Source organism: Heptranchias perlo, chromosome 39 (assembly GCF_035084215.1).
Source record: "Heptranchias perlo isolate sHepPer1 chromosome 39, sHepPer1.hap1, whole genome shotgun sequence".
NCBI lineage: Eukaryota > Metazoa > Chordata > Chondrichthyes > Hexanchiformes > Hexanchidae > Heptranchias > Heptranchias perlo.
This window is the reverse complement of record NC_090363.1, coordinates 1,825,614-1,838,932: the sequence shown is the minus strand read 5'-3', so window position 1 is coordinate 1,838,932 and position 13,319 is coordinate 1,825,614.

Genomic DNA, 13,319 nt, shown 5'->3' with positions numbered 1-13,319 from the left:
ACACATTATCTGCTTTGATACAGGGAGCACAAAGGTTTGCACACCTGCGAATATGGAGGTGAAAGAGGAAAAGTTTGGTGATTTTACGGAGTCGGGTCATTCTCAACTTTCTAAAAGGTGTGGGATATTGAACAGGGGACAGGATGCAGATTTGGGTGAAGAGGGAGGGTGGGGGTCGTAAGAGGATGAGGGAAGGTATTTAGCGTTCTTAACTATCACCAGGAAAGGACTTTTCCAATCTCCCCCCTCACTCAAATCCCCAACCTATCCTCTGTCTCTCAGTCGCTGATCCTTCCCATGACTCAAAAGTGCAAACTCCTATTACTCATGGGTCTTGGATTTACAGTTAAGTTGATGGGCCACTGACAATTGGCTGCCCTGCGTTGAATGAGACGATGGGCCAGATTTTCATTTTGCCACCAGGGCTGCGGATCAGCCGCTCGAGAATGGTCATCCATTTCCACATAGACAATCAGCACAGTCTATCAACTGACTAGCACCAGGTAATTCCAGTGTGGAATTCGAGTAAATATTTCAGAGACTGCACTTAGCGGCTCAACTCCTGCAACTACAGGAAGACTTCAAATTCCAAATAGGGAAGGAAAGCTGTCTACATGTGACTCCAGTCCCACACCAGCGTGGTTCACTCTTAATGGCCCTCTGAAGCAGCCTAGCAAACCACTCAGTTGTATAACCATCTTCTGGGGGTAACTAGGGATGGGCAATAAATGCCGGCCTTGCCAGTGACGTCCACATCTTGTGAATGAACTGAAACATTTTTTTAATCGGGATTCAGTTTATCTCCTACCTTTGCCGAAAACCTGTGTTGCTATCTCCCATCTCCAGCTCAGGAGCGCTGAGGTATTCCCAGTACTACTCTGTCTGAGATCAGTTAACTCAAAACAGATTGCGAGTAAACCTGGGACACTCCAGCCCTTGTGTCTTTGTTCTACCCTGGACAGTGTCCTGGTCCTTGGCCATCAGGGAGCTCGATTGAATCCCATTCTGACCCACACATTTTTGCTGCTGTTTTATCTGTAAACAGCATGAACTCCTGTCAGTGGAAATGCTGCTGTGTGGGTAAAATAAATTTTCCTGATCTGCAGCATTATTGGAGGCTTTTTTGTTTGCTACTTGATCCCTGTGGTTCTGGACTTGCAATTGAAATAAATGCTCCACTAACATGTACATTAACCTGCGTGTCGCAGCATTTCAAGGACGTGAACCACATGACCACACCCACACCCCCTCCCCCCCGAACCCCCTCTTCCCTCCCCCCTCCGAATCCCCCCTCCCCGAGCCCCCACCGAACCCCCGGCCCAAACTTTTCTCCAGTGGAAACCGTTCAGCTCTGTGGATCTTTGTAACTTCAGCCTCTAAGTCCCAGAATCATCCACATCGCTGTCACCAGTGCTCCACGCCCCACACAGGCAACACAAAGAGGGTGGTGACCCAGTGTTACGGGCCTATGTCATAGGGAAATAAGTGTACCCCAAGGACCAAACCATAGAAAAATCAGCCCCAATCAGGTTTGAGTGTAGATGCATCCTGTTTGACTTGAGATGTACTTGGATTTGACCTACTCATAACAGCACTGAATTCACTTGGTGCCTTCAGTGAATAATCAATAATCACATCCAGTTCTGGCTATAACTTACTGGATAAACATATGCATCTCTGTAATCTGACAGCAGATTGACAGCTGCGCCGAAACAGTCCAGTCTCTTCATTGTGTTGAATCCTTGCACTATCATTCTAGGATGCCGTCTGCTCTCCTTTATTCATTCTTTCATTATCTTATATCTCCTCTTACTTCTTTCGTACGCGATCGTGTGCATCTTTGTGTGCTTGCATTTGTGTATGTGGATATTCGGGTGCGTGTGTTTAAAACATAAATCACAAACTGAAATAATAGATGTATTTTTCTTGTCGAAAAAGGGGAGAGGTGATGTAGATCTATAAAATAATGAAAGGTACAGACAAGGTTGAAATGAATAAGCTATTTACTTGGGCAACTAGGATAAGAGGGCACAAGAACAAAGTTCACAGCCTCAAGTAAGGTTCAAATGGAATTCCAGGGGAGTTGATTTGGAGTCAAATGGTACCTTTAAGAGGGTCTATATCTGTTGGTAAGGGGAGAGATATTAACCATACAGGAAAATTAGGAAAGGAGATGAGTGTTCCCTGAAGTAGGGGTTAACTAGTGGTAGGGAGGAAGTCTGCGATAGAACAATCAATTGTAAACAATTTTACAACACCAAGTTATAGTCCAGCAATTTTATTTTAAATTCACAAGCTTTCGGAGGCTTCCCCCTTCGTCAGGTGAACGATGTGAAATGAAATCCTCGAAATTTAAAATAAAATTGCTGGACTATAACTTGGTGTTGTAAAATTGTTTACAATTGTCAACCCCAGTCCATCACCGGCATCTCCACATCATAGAACAATCACACATGGGGTGGAAGTTTCCAAGTCTACTCGCATAGATTAGATAACGATGGTTGCATTATCTGGGACTTTCAATCCATTAGTGTCAATGGAAGGGAAATCATGGGCAGGTCATCCCAATTTTCTGATAAAACGCCCACTGGACTCAGGAATTGGCGTTGCTCCACTTTTTTGACCTGTCCTTTCAACAGTTAGAAGTAGCCAGAGTTGTAAAAAAATAGGTTCGCACTCTGAACTGATGACAGCGAAGGGTGGTAGAGATGGTCCCTATCCCGACACCATATAGGTCACTTGTCATTATAAAGTTATTTTCATGGAAATGTGCGTTTGGGTTTCCTGATTCCTTTGAAAGGAAAAGGGCAAGGACACACAGTCAGAGAGGAGTGGAAGTGCGGTTAAATCCGGTTACATTGATAGCCGGCATAGACAAGACCACTGCCATTTAACCAGGAGAGTAACGCGGCTGAGAGAAGACCAATCTGCACCATATCTGTACCTTTCATTCTCACACTGTGGGACTTGTTCAGAAGCTCTTAGACAGATGATGTGATCAGTGATGCACCATCAAGGGACGCTCTCCTGATTCGGAATATTTTTACTGCCTGAACTCAAAACGGATCTGCTCCCTAACAGTGTTCCAGCTGCAGCAAATTTATCATTGTCTTGTGACCAGTGACCAAAGGGGTCAGAGGTGCGGTGCCGTTGCCACAGTGGGCTATTCCAGGAACTGAGCACCATTGAAAATCAATACGACGACGGGGCACCCTTACACCAAAACAGGACACCCATCCCCTTCTGAGTCCCAGCAGTTAACTCATTAAGGATGAGGGTTTTGCAGGGTGACTATGACCCTTTGACCTATGACCATGTTGGCTTCCCGATGGCATTGTGGTAAAGGCAACACCCAGAGGTATTAGAACCAAATAACCATCGAAATTTACAGCACATTTACACTCGCTATTCTTTTGGGTTACGCATCACCGTTCACTTCCATAAGCAGACTCCATGTGCCCTACACTCTCGAGTGTACCTTTTAGTTAAATTATACCAAGACTCCGGGCCCCACAGAGAAAATTTAGGCCTCTCCTGGCCCAGGCATCCCACCCGCCCCTGCTGCCCAACATCCCGCTTCTGCCCACCAGCCAGCTACCACTTCCCACCGGATTCAGGCAGGAGACTGACCGAGCTTATGCAGAATGAGGCCCGGGAGATTTTAACGTTGACGAGGTCAGGACGGCTTTCCAAAATGTGTTTGTTGAGAAGCAGCACTGCGGCAATATTAAATGGAGTCCATGGCCTCTTTGATTTAAATAAAAGTTTTTTTTTAATGAATTTTGTGCTTCCCAAAATAAGCAAGAAAGAAAGACTTGCATTTACATAGCATCTTACACGACCTCAGAAGGCCCTAAAGCGCTTTACAGCCAATGAGATACTCTTGAAGTGTAATGTGAGAGATGTTGGCCACTTCCTATTTTGGGTTGTCAGTATCAGCTTCAAGCACAGCACGGATGAGATGAGGTGTAAAACTTTCTCCATGCTAACAATGTGCCCCAGTCCAAACCTCAGAGGTGCTCCTCTGGACTACACCGCTTCTGCCCCACTTCCCCGCTGCTTCCCAAATCGTTCGGCTTCACTGAGGGAGATTGTCAACTAATGTCACATTTAGGGCATAGAAATAGAAATAATCAGAAGTTACAACGCGGAAACAGGCCATTCAGCCCGACCAGACCTTGTCTGTGTTCATCCATCACGTGAGCAAATAGTTCTAATCACATTTACCCACCCTATTCCTACATCCCTTCGACCACTTTTCCTTAGAATACAATTATAGAATCTTACAGCACAGAAGGAGGCCATTCGGCCTATCGTGCCTGTGCCGACTCTTTGAAAGAGCTATCCAATTAGTCCCACACCCCAACTTTTTCCCCATAACCCTGAAAATTAGTCCTCTTCAAATTCATATCCAATTGCCTTTAGAACGATCCAATGGAATCTGATTCCACCACCCTTTCAGGTAGTGCGTTCCAGATCTAAACAACCCTCTCCATGAAAAAAATTCTCCTAATTTTCCCTCTAGTTCTTTTGCCAATTATTTTTAATCTATGACCTCTGGTTACCGACCCATTTGCCAGAGGAAACAGTTTCTCCCTACTTGCTCTATCAAAACCCCTCATTATTTTGAATACCTCTATCAGGTCTCCCCTTAACCTTCTCTGCTCTGAGGAGAACTATCCCAGCTTCTCCAGTCTCTCCACATAACTGAAGTCCCTCATCCCTGGTATCATCCTGGTAAACCGCCTCTGCACCCTCTCTAAGGCCTTCACATCCTTCCTAAAGTGTGGTGCCCAGAATTGTACACAATACTCCAGCTGAGGCCTAACCAGTGATTTGTAAAGGTTTAACATGACTTCCTTGTTTTTGTATTTAATGCCTCTATTTACAAAGCCAAGTATCCCATACACTTTCTTAACCACCTTATCAACTTGCCCTGCCACCTTCAAAGATTTGTGAATATGCACCCCCCCCCCCCCCAGGTCCCTCTGCTCTTGCACCCCCTCAAAATAGAACCATTTAGATTTTACTGCCTCTCCGAGTTGTTCCTCCCAAAGTGCCTCCTTCATCCACCTATCCAATCTATAGAATCATAGAAAGGTTACAGCATTGAAGGAGGCCATTCAGCCCATCGAGTCCACGCCGGCACTATGCAAGAGCAATCCAGCTAGTCCCACTCCCCCACCCTATCCCTGTAGCCCTGCAAATTTTTTCCTTTCATGTACTTATCCAGTTCCCTTTTGAAGGCCATGATTGAATCTGCCTCCACCACCCCCTCGGGCTGTGCATTCCAGATCCTAACCACTCGCTGTGTAAAAAAGTTTTTCCTCATGTCCCCTTTGGTTCTTTTACCAATCACCTTAAATCCATGTCCTCTGGTTCTTGACCCTTCTGCCACTGGGAACAGTTTCTCTCTATCTACTCTGTCTAGACCCTTCATGATTTTGAATACCTCTATCAAATCTCCTCACAACCGTCTCTGTTCCAAAGAGAACCTCAGCTTCTCCAGTCTATCCACATAACTGAAGTCCCTCATCCCTGGAATCATTCCAGTAAATCTCTTCTGTACCCTCTCCAAGGCCTTCACATCTTTCCTAAAGTGCGGTGCCCAGAATTGGACACAATACTCCAGTTGTGGTCGAATCAGTGTTTTATAAAGGCTCATCATGACTTCCAAACTTTGTATTCTATGCTTCTATTTATAAAGCCAAGGATCCCGTATGCTTTTTTAACCGCTTTCTCAACCTGCCCTGCCACCTTCAACGATTTGTGCACATATACCCCCAGATCTCTCTGTTCCTGTGCCCCTTTTAGAATTGTGCCCTCTAGTTTATATTGCCTCTCCTCGCTCTTTCTACCGAAATGTAACACTTCGCGTTTTCCTGCGTTACATTTCTTCTACCACGTGTCCACCTATGTCACCAGTCTGAATGTTGACATCGTTTCTGCTTCAGCCACTAACCAAGGAAGTGAATGCCACAGCCTCACAACTCTGTGTGGAGAATTTTCTCCTGCCCTCCATTCTAAATCTCTTACTTAATCTTGTGACTATGGGCCCTCCTTCTTGACCCCTCAACTAATGGAAACAGTCCGATTCTATCCCCTCTGTCCCATCCATTCATAATTTTAAAAACTTCTATCATATCACCCAAGTAATTTGTGTTAGTCTAATGAAAAAAAGACCCAGATTTTCAAGGCTTTTTTGTATTTGTATTGCAATCAACACATCAAAGGGTTGGCCTGTAAGTGACTATATGTAGATTAGACCGAGCTGCTAAAGGCAGTGTGTAAAAGACCCATGCAAAACAGGCAGGTCCCAAGGTTAATCATTGTAGAATTTGCAGATCTCAGCCACAAACGCAGTAGGGACAATATGACTAGGCTTAATGTAGCTGGGTTAGGGAAGGGGTATAAAACCAATCAGGGTTCCTGCCCTTGATTACTAACTGGTGTGGACATTGGCTGAAGAGAGGATCAGACTTGTTTGCGATGGCCCCCTACCAACACTTGCTGACACAATGAAGAATGCACATCTGGGTGAGATACCAGAGGGCAACTGGCACCTCAGAATTGTACCGGAACATGAGGCAGCCTCTTCGGGAATGATGGCCAACAAGTTAGAAAAATAAAAGGAAGCGATCTTAGCATCATAATGAGGCAGCTCCACAATCCCACGCTTCCAGTAGGTAAACCGCACTTGTGGGGAGAGTGTCGTACCTTGTAACTCGCCCCTTGTCAACACTGTTTGTGAGGCCTTAAAATAAATAGGTTAATGCCTCCATTAAATAGTGGACTCAGGAATTTGATACAGTTAATTAGTATTCATGCACTGATCTGCAGTGTAATTTCAAGGCATTTATTTTCTATGATCCTGGTAACCCACCCTTCCAGACTCAAATCTCCCTCCCTCTCTCACAACCTATGTTGTCCTCTAGTTTATCAAATTACTGTGTGTGGTCTTCAAACTTCCCTCTTTCTCCTCCTTAGCTGCTCCCTGGGTCATCACTTGTTGGAATCATGATGCAGTACACCGTTGCCCATGAAAACTCATCTTACATTCCCATGATCTCAAAATCTGTTCAGTCTTTCCTTCCTCCTGCAGACATTTAAAACCCAAACTTGATGTCAACTATTTAATACTTCGTCATTTGCTGCATCATGTCTCCTACTATAGTCAGCCTTCGCGATGTCCTACACCGTGGCCCTTTCACAGAGGTATCTGAATTAAAAAGTGGCAAGCCCATGCATATAGACAGGAGCACACACACACACACACACACACACATATATACGGCAGGTGCAGTAAATGAGATCAAATCAGCTGCGCTGTTTCTGCATTAAAAAAAGGAGCCATCAGAAAGTACTCTGATTTTGCCTGCTGATTTTATTTATTAACAACCGGGGTCTTCCTATGAGTTTATCCATATGGATGAGAGCATCCTTCACCACCTCATAACCTGTCAGTGCCACCTGATTCTGCTGTCCCAGTTGGAGAGAAAATACTCAGCCCTTTTTCTCAGCTAACCGAAAGAAATGAAGATTCATGGCAAATGAAGTAAAACAAAAATGGAAGAAGTTTAACATTTAAGAATATTGATATGGAGTTGAATTCTAGAGGCTGTGCCCTGTAACGGTACCAAATATCAAGCCCACTCCATATGTTCAGCTCCGCTGCTGTGCAAAGTACTTTTTTTTCAACTCTGTTCAGTGTAAAATCAAAATACGGGTCTGTCTGATATATTTCAGAGTTGGTACATTCATGAACAGTGAATCACACAGCAGGGCTAGGGGTCTTAGAGTTGGATTAAGAATTCTCGGACACTGGGGACCGCAAACAGTCGGGGTCCCTCCGCTCCTTGTGGTAGTGAGTTGCACATTCTCACCGCTCTCTGGGTAAAGAAATTTCTCGTGAATTCCTATTGGATTTATTAGTGACTGTCTTATATTTATGGCTCCTAGTTCTGGTCTCCCCCACAAGTGGAAACATTTTCTCTACATCATAATCTTAAAGACCTCAATCAGGTCATCCCTCAGTCTTCCCTTTTCTAGAGAAAAAAGCCCCAGCCTGTTCAATCTTTCCTGATAGGTATGTCGGCTCAGTTCTGGTAGCATCCTAGTAAATCTTTTTTGCACCTTCTCCAATGCCTGTATACCTCGTGAGGCACGTTGGTGGGACAGTGTCGAGGGAGCTTTACTCTGCATCTGACTGTGCCGTACCTGATTGTGAATGTTTCTCTGTTCACTCCCCTTTTATTCATGCAGGCAGAAAATAAAAGAACAGCACAGAGAAAGAAATAAATGGCAGTTAAAATGTATGGTCCACTGTCCTGCCAAGTTTAAATATCCATCTCAGCAGCCACCTTTACTATTAAACAACAACGAGAAACATCCCTCATGGTGAGCCGCAGGGGAGGGAGGGAAGGGAGGGTCCTTTCTGCTGATGTTAAACAGTCTTTCTCTATACTCTGCATTTTCCAACTACAAATAGGAATTAAATTGGTAACATTCCTTAAATGTCAGTTGTTGCTTGATAATGTTTGTTAAGACCTGGTTGAGTTACTTTGGTGGAAAGATATTTCTACAAGTTTTTTTTTGAGGGGGGGTGTGGTGGAGGGGTGTGTCCTGGGAGTAAGATGCCGCTTGTACAGCTGACTGTAAATGAAGGTGTCAATTGTGAATGAGGTATCAGCCGCAGCCATCTGACAGGACAGCCTGAAGGGAGGGAAGGGGTGAGGGGAACAGAGGGTTGGAGGTGAGGGGAGGGAATGGGATGAGAGTGGAGTGGAGGGAAAGAGATAGGGGAGGGGAATTGAGTGGAGGGTAAGGGATAAGAGTGGAGTGGAAGTTAAGGGATGGGAGGGGAGTGGAGTGGAGGGAAAGCGATGGGAGTTTATGTTAAGGGGTTTGGAATTAGGGTGAATGTAGCAAACTGCATTGAAAACTAGTTAGAAGGGATGAAACAGCAAGTAGGAGTTAAGGGCAGTTTCTCAGCGTGGTCGGAAGTGTGTAGCAGAGTCCCTCAGGGTTCTGTTCTGGGACTGCTTCTGTTCACTGTGCTCATCAGTGATTTAGATATAGGGCTAGAGGGAGTGGTGTCCACATTTGTAGGTGGTACTAAAATAGGAGGCATATTAAAGGCTGCTGCAGGGGGATATTAAACAACAATGAGAAATATCCCTCATGGTGAGCCGCAGGGGAGGGAGGGAAGGGAGGGTCCTTTCTGCTGATGTTAAATAGTCTTTCTCTATACTCTGCATTTTCCAACTACAAATAGGAATTAAATTGGTAACATTCCTTAAATGTCAGTTGTTGCTTGATAATGGTGGAATGGGCAAAAAAAATGATAGATGGAATTCAATGTCAGTAAGTGTGAGGTGGTACATTTTGGGAAAAAAAACCTAATTATGTTTTGCATGGCAGTGGTCTGGATAATGTGAAAGAGCAAGGGCATTTGGGGTACAGGATCACAGGACATTAAAAGCAGCACCTCCGAGGATAAGATCATTAAAAGGCTACTAGGATACTGGGTTTTATGACAAACGGTATAGAATACAAAAGTCCATGGTGAATCTCTGTAACCCTTTAGTAAGACTACAGTTGGCATACTGTGTGCTGTTATGGGCTCCACACTATGGGAAGGATGTTGAGCCAATAGAGAGGGTACAGTGCAGATTCACTGGGATGCCGCCTGGAATAAGGAAGTACAAATACAAAGGAAGGCTTGAAAAATTGGGTCTGTTTTCATTAAATCAGGGACGATTAAGAGATTCGATAAAGGTGTTTAAAATTATGAAGGGATGGGGCAGAGTAGATAGAAACAGACTGCTTCCAGTGATTGAGAAATCTAGAATGAGGGGACCTAGATATACAAATCCTGAAATGTAAGCTATTTAGGACGGAGAGCAGGAGAAATATTTTTGCACAGAGAGTTGTGAGGCTGTGGGACGCAATATTACATTATTAGTGTAAGGGTTCTTTTACACTCTTATATCATTTTCCCACTATTTGGTAGCCTATATACACCCAGTAGCAAAGTAGCTCCTCTGTAGTTCCTTAATTCTAACCAAATAGATTCTATCTTTGACCCCTTTCCAGTGCTATAATAGTTTCTTTGATCAATACTGCCACCCCCCTTAGTCTTCACAAACACTGTATGGTGATATCTCCTAACAATGTTATCAAGGATAGACCTGCTTTAGGTTGCTTGGTGAGTATGAGATCAAGTAGGTTGAGATCATTGTTTCCCTCTGATGCATGCACCGTCTGGCAGCTATTCCCTTCAGGAATGGGCCGGCTCAGTTAATGGTGCTATCGCCGAGCCACTTTTGGACATCAAAGTCACCCATCCAAGAGTACGTGTTGAGCCCTTGCTTTCCGCAGAGCTTCTTTCAAGTGATCTTCAACATGGATTCATCAGTTGAGGGATTGGTAGATGGAAGCAAGAGGCGCCAGTGACATTGTTCAATCTGAAGCCATTAGACATCATGGGGTCGGGGGTCAATATGAGGACACCCAGGGCCAAGCCACCCTGATTGTATATCTGTATTTAAACTGCTGGTGGGACTATTCTGGAGGTAGAATTGAATGCTGGTGATGGAGGAGTCTGGGATGTTGTCTGATAGATATGATTCTGTGAGTACCAATCAATGATAGACTACCCTGTGGGTTGGATCTCCCAACTTGGGCACCCGTCCCCAGTGAGGAGAGGCTGGAGGGCCGACAGGGCTATTATTGCCATGTCTTGTTGATAGGTCTGTGTGGGTTTTTTTTCATTATTCTTGAATGTTGTAGGGATTGCTTGCAACTAAGTGGCTTGCTAAGCCACTTCAGAGGTAATTAAAAGTGGGACTGGAATCAAATGTCAAGGTCCCTAGCTCATAGGAGAATCGCGGGTGCACTGCCAGAGATTTCTCGCCCACTGACATTAATGAAGACTCGGGGCCTCGGAATCCCCCCCGCCCCCAGAACTTCAAGTCCAATTGTTGCAGACCAGGGGAAGTTGGATTTACACATCTGAAGAATTACAGTTGTCCTTGATGGATTATTTTCACACACTTTGAACCTGAAAGCCAAACAGAACCTACAATATGTCAGCAACACCACCATCCTTCAATCTACCCTGAGTTGCCTCCACAGTCTTATAATGAAAATGCAAACATAGACTTGAGGCCCAAAAAAGATTTTTACATTTCTCTCCGAAATATTTGAGAAAATTATTTTCTCACCGACTGACCTCCAAATGTCCCGTCCAGGGCCTTCATTCTCTTTTCCCATAGCTGAGCACTGGATTAGAAGTGACTCTGAGCTCCTTTATAACTTTATAGATAGTACAAGGATACAGGTGCGGTGATCTACCAGCTTTGCATTATCTTGATTGTTTGCTCCCTTTTTGCAGTTTTTTGATGTTCATTCCAATCTCACCAGCGTTTGTTAAATGATATATATATTTTTAAAAGACTTACGACGTAGAGGAGGGGGGGGGGGGCAGCAACAAATCAGTAAATATAATGAGCAATTCTAGTGAGGGCGGCCTTAAAGAATCTTTTTCTATTTTCTTCTCCTGTCTATTTCATGGTCTGACTCCAAACGGCAAAGGTTGCGATTTTCCTGACGTGGTGGGTACAAAAAGAGGGGTGGGTCTTCCGCCGGCCGTACGTGATCCGCCCATACCTGACCGCAATTTCCTGAGGGGATTTCGGGGAGAAACGCCTCCTGACTGGGTGTCTGCATTTGGAGGGGGCAAAGGAAAAAGGCCATAAGCACAGCAAGCCACTCAGAAAGGATACAGAGATAAAGGAGGAGACAGAGAGACGGACAGACAGAGAGAGATGGAGAGAGAGACACAGAGGCTCATAGATTTACGAGGATGTTGCCAGGACTGGAGAATTTTAGCTATGAGGAAAGATTGGATAGGCTTGGGTTGTTCTCTTTGGAACAGAGGAGGCTGAGGGGAGATTTAATTGAGGTGTACAAAATTATGAGGTTGCCTAGATAGAGTGGATAGGAAGGACCTATTTCCCTTAGCGGAGAGGTCAATAACCAGGGGGCATGGATTTAAAGTGATTAGTGGGGAGCTGAGAAAAATGTTTTCACCTCGAGGGTGGTGGGGGTCTGGAACTCACTGCCTGAAAGGGTGGCAGAGGCAGAAACCCTCAACTCATTTAAAAAGTACCTGGATGTGCACCTGAAGTACCGTGACCTACAGGGCCACGGACCAATTGCTGGAAAGGGGGATTAGGCTGGATAGCTCTTTCTCAGCCGGACACGATGGGCCGAATGGCCTCTTGTGCTGTAAATTTTCTATGATTCAATGAGAGGCAGAGAGACGGAGACATAGAGGCAGATGGACCTGCATTTGAACATTGAAAAGCGATGGCAAAAATGAAGCTTACCACACGGACAGTCTGCAATGAGTAAGGCCCCAAGCGGCTGAGGTCGAGACGATGTTAGCAGAGGACAAAGAGGCAGATTTTCAATTGCCGTTGCCAATTGGCTGATCATTATCGAAACCTCTTGGAAATGAAAATCCTTTGGATCTTGTAATGGCCAGACAATCCACAATGCCAATTTTACCCCTGGACCTCAAGTTGGAATTCCACCCCAAAGGCTCATTGGCACCCGGAGTTATATCCCCAAAAAAGGGTCTACAGGCATTTTGGAGGGAGCTGGCAATGGCTGACAATGCTAGTTCTACCACCCTACGAACAGCTGTTCAACAGCAGAAACATTTCAATGACCTCACCAGGCCAGTAAAGGTAATTGAAGGTACGAGAGCCCCTGCAAATTCTGACACATTGCTGGAAGCATTGCTCACCCTCACACCATCCAGGACCACATAGTGTAAAAGAAGAAATGAATGAGATCATTAGAAGGCACGGCAGACCCCCACCATCCTCCTCATGGGCACACGTCCTCTCCAACTTTCCCACTGCCCCGTAGCAGCGCAAAATGGGCAGTAGCGGATCGGCCGCCCGTTATAAACTCCGCCTATTTCCTTTCCACCGCCCATTTTGTGCCCCATTGAAATTGAATTTTATGCCTTTCGTTCCTTATTTTTAAAAGTGCAAGCATGAAAATAAGTGATCGGCTCCCTTAACCAGTATTGGGTGATAAATCTGTTCATATCTCTGTACAACTACCCATTTCGATCTTTGCAAACTGCATTATTGATACAAGCAACGAGGCGGCACTGGAGGATGGAAAGTGGGTGAAACAGCCCTGAGCTCCCATCGACACTGATCCCACTCAACCACCGGCTTCTGCATTTTGAGGAACATTTTCTAATAACCAACGATATTTTACATAAGACTTCATTTTTT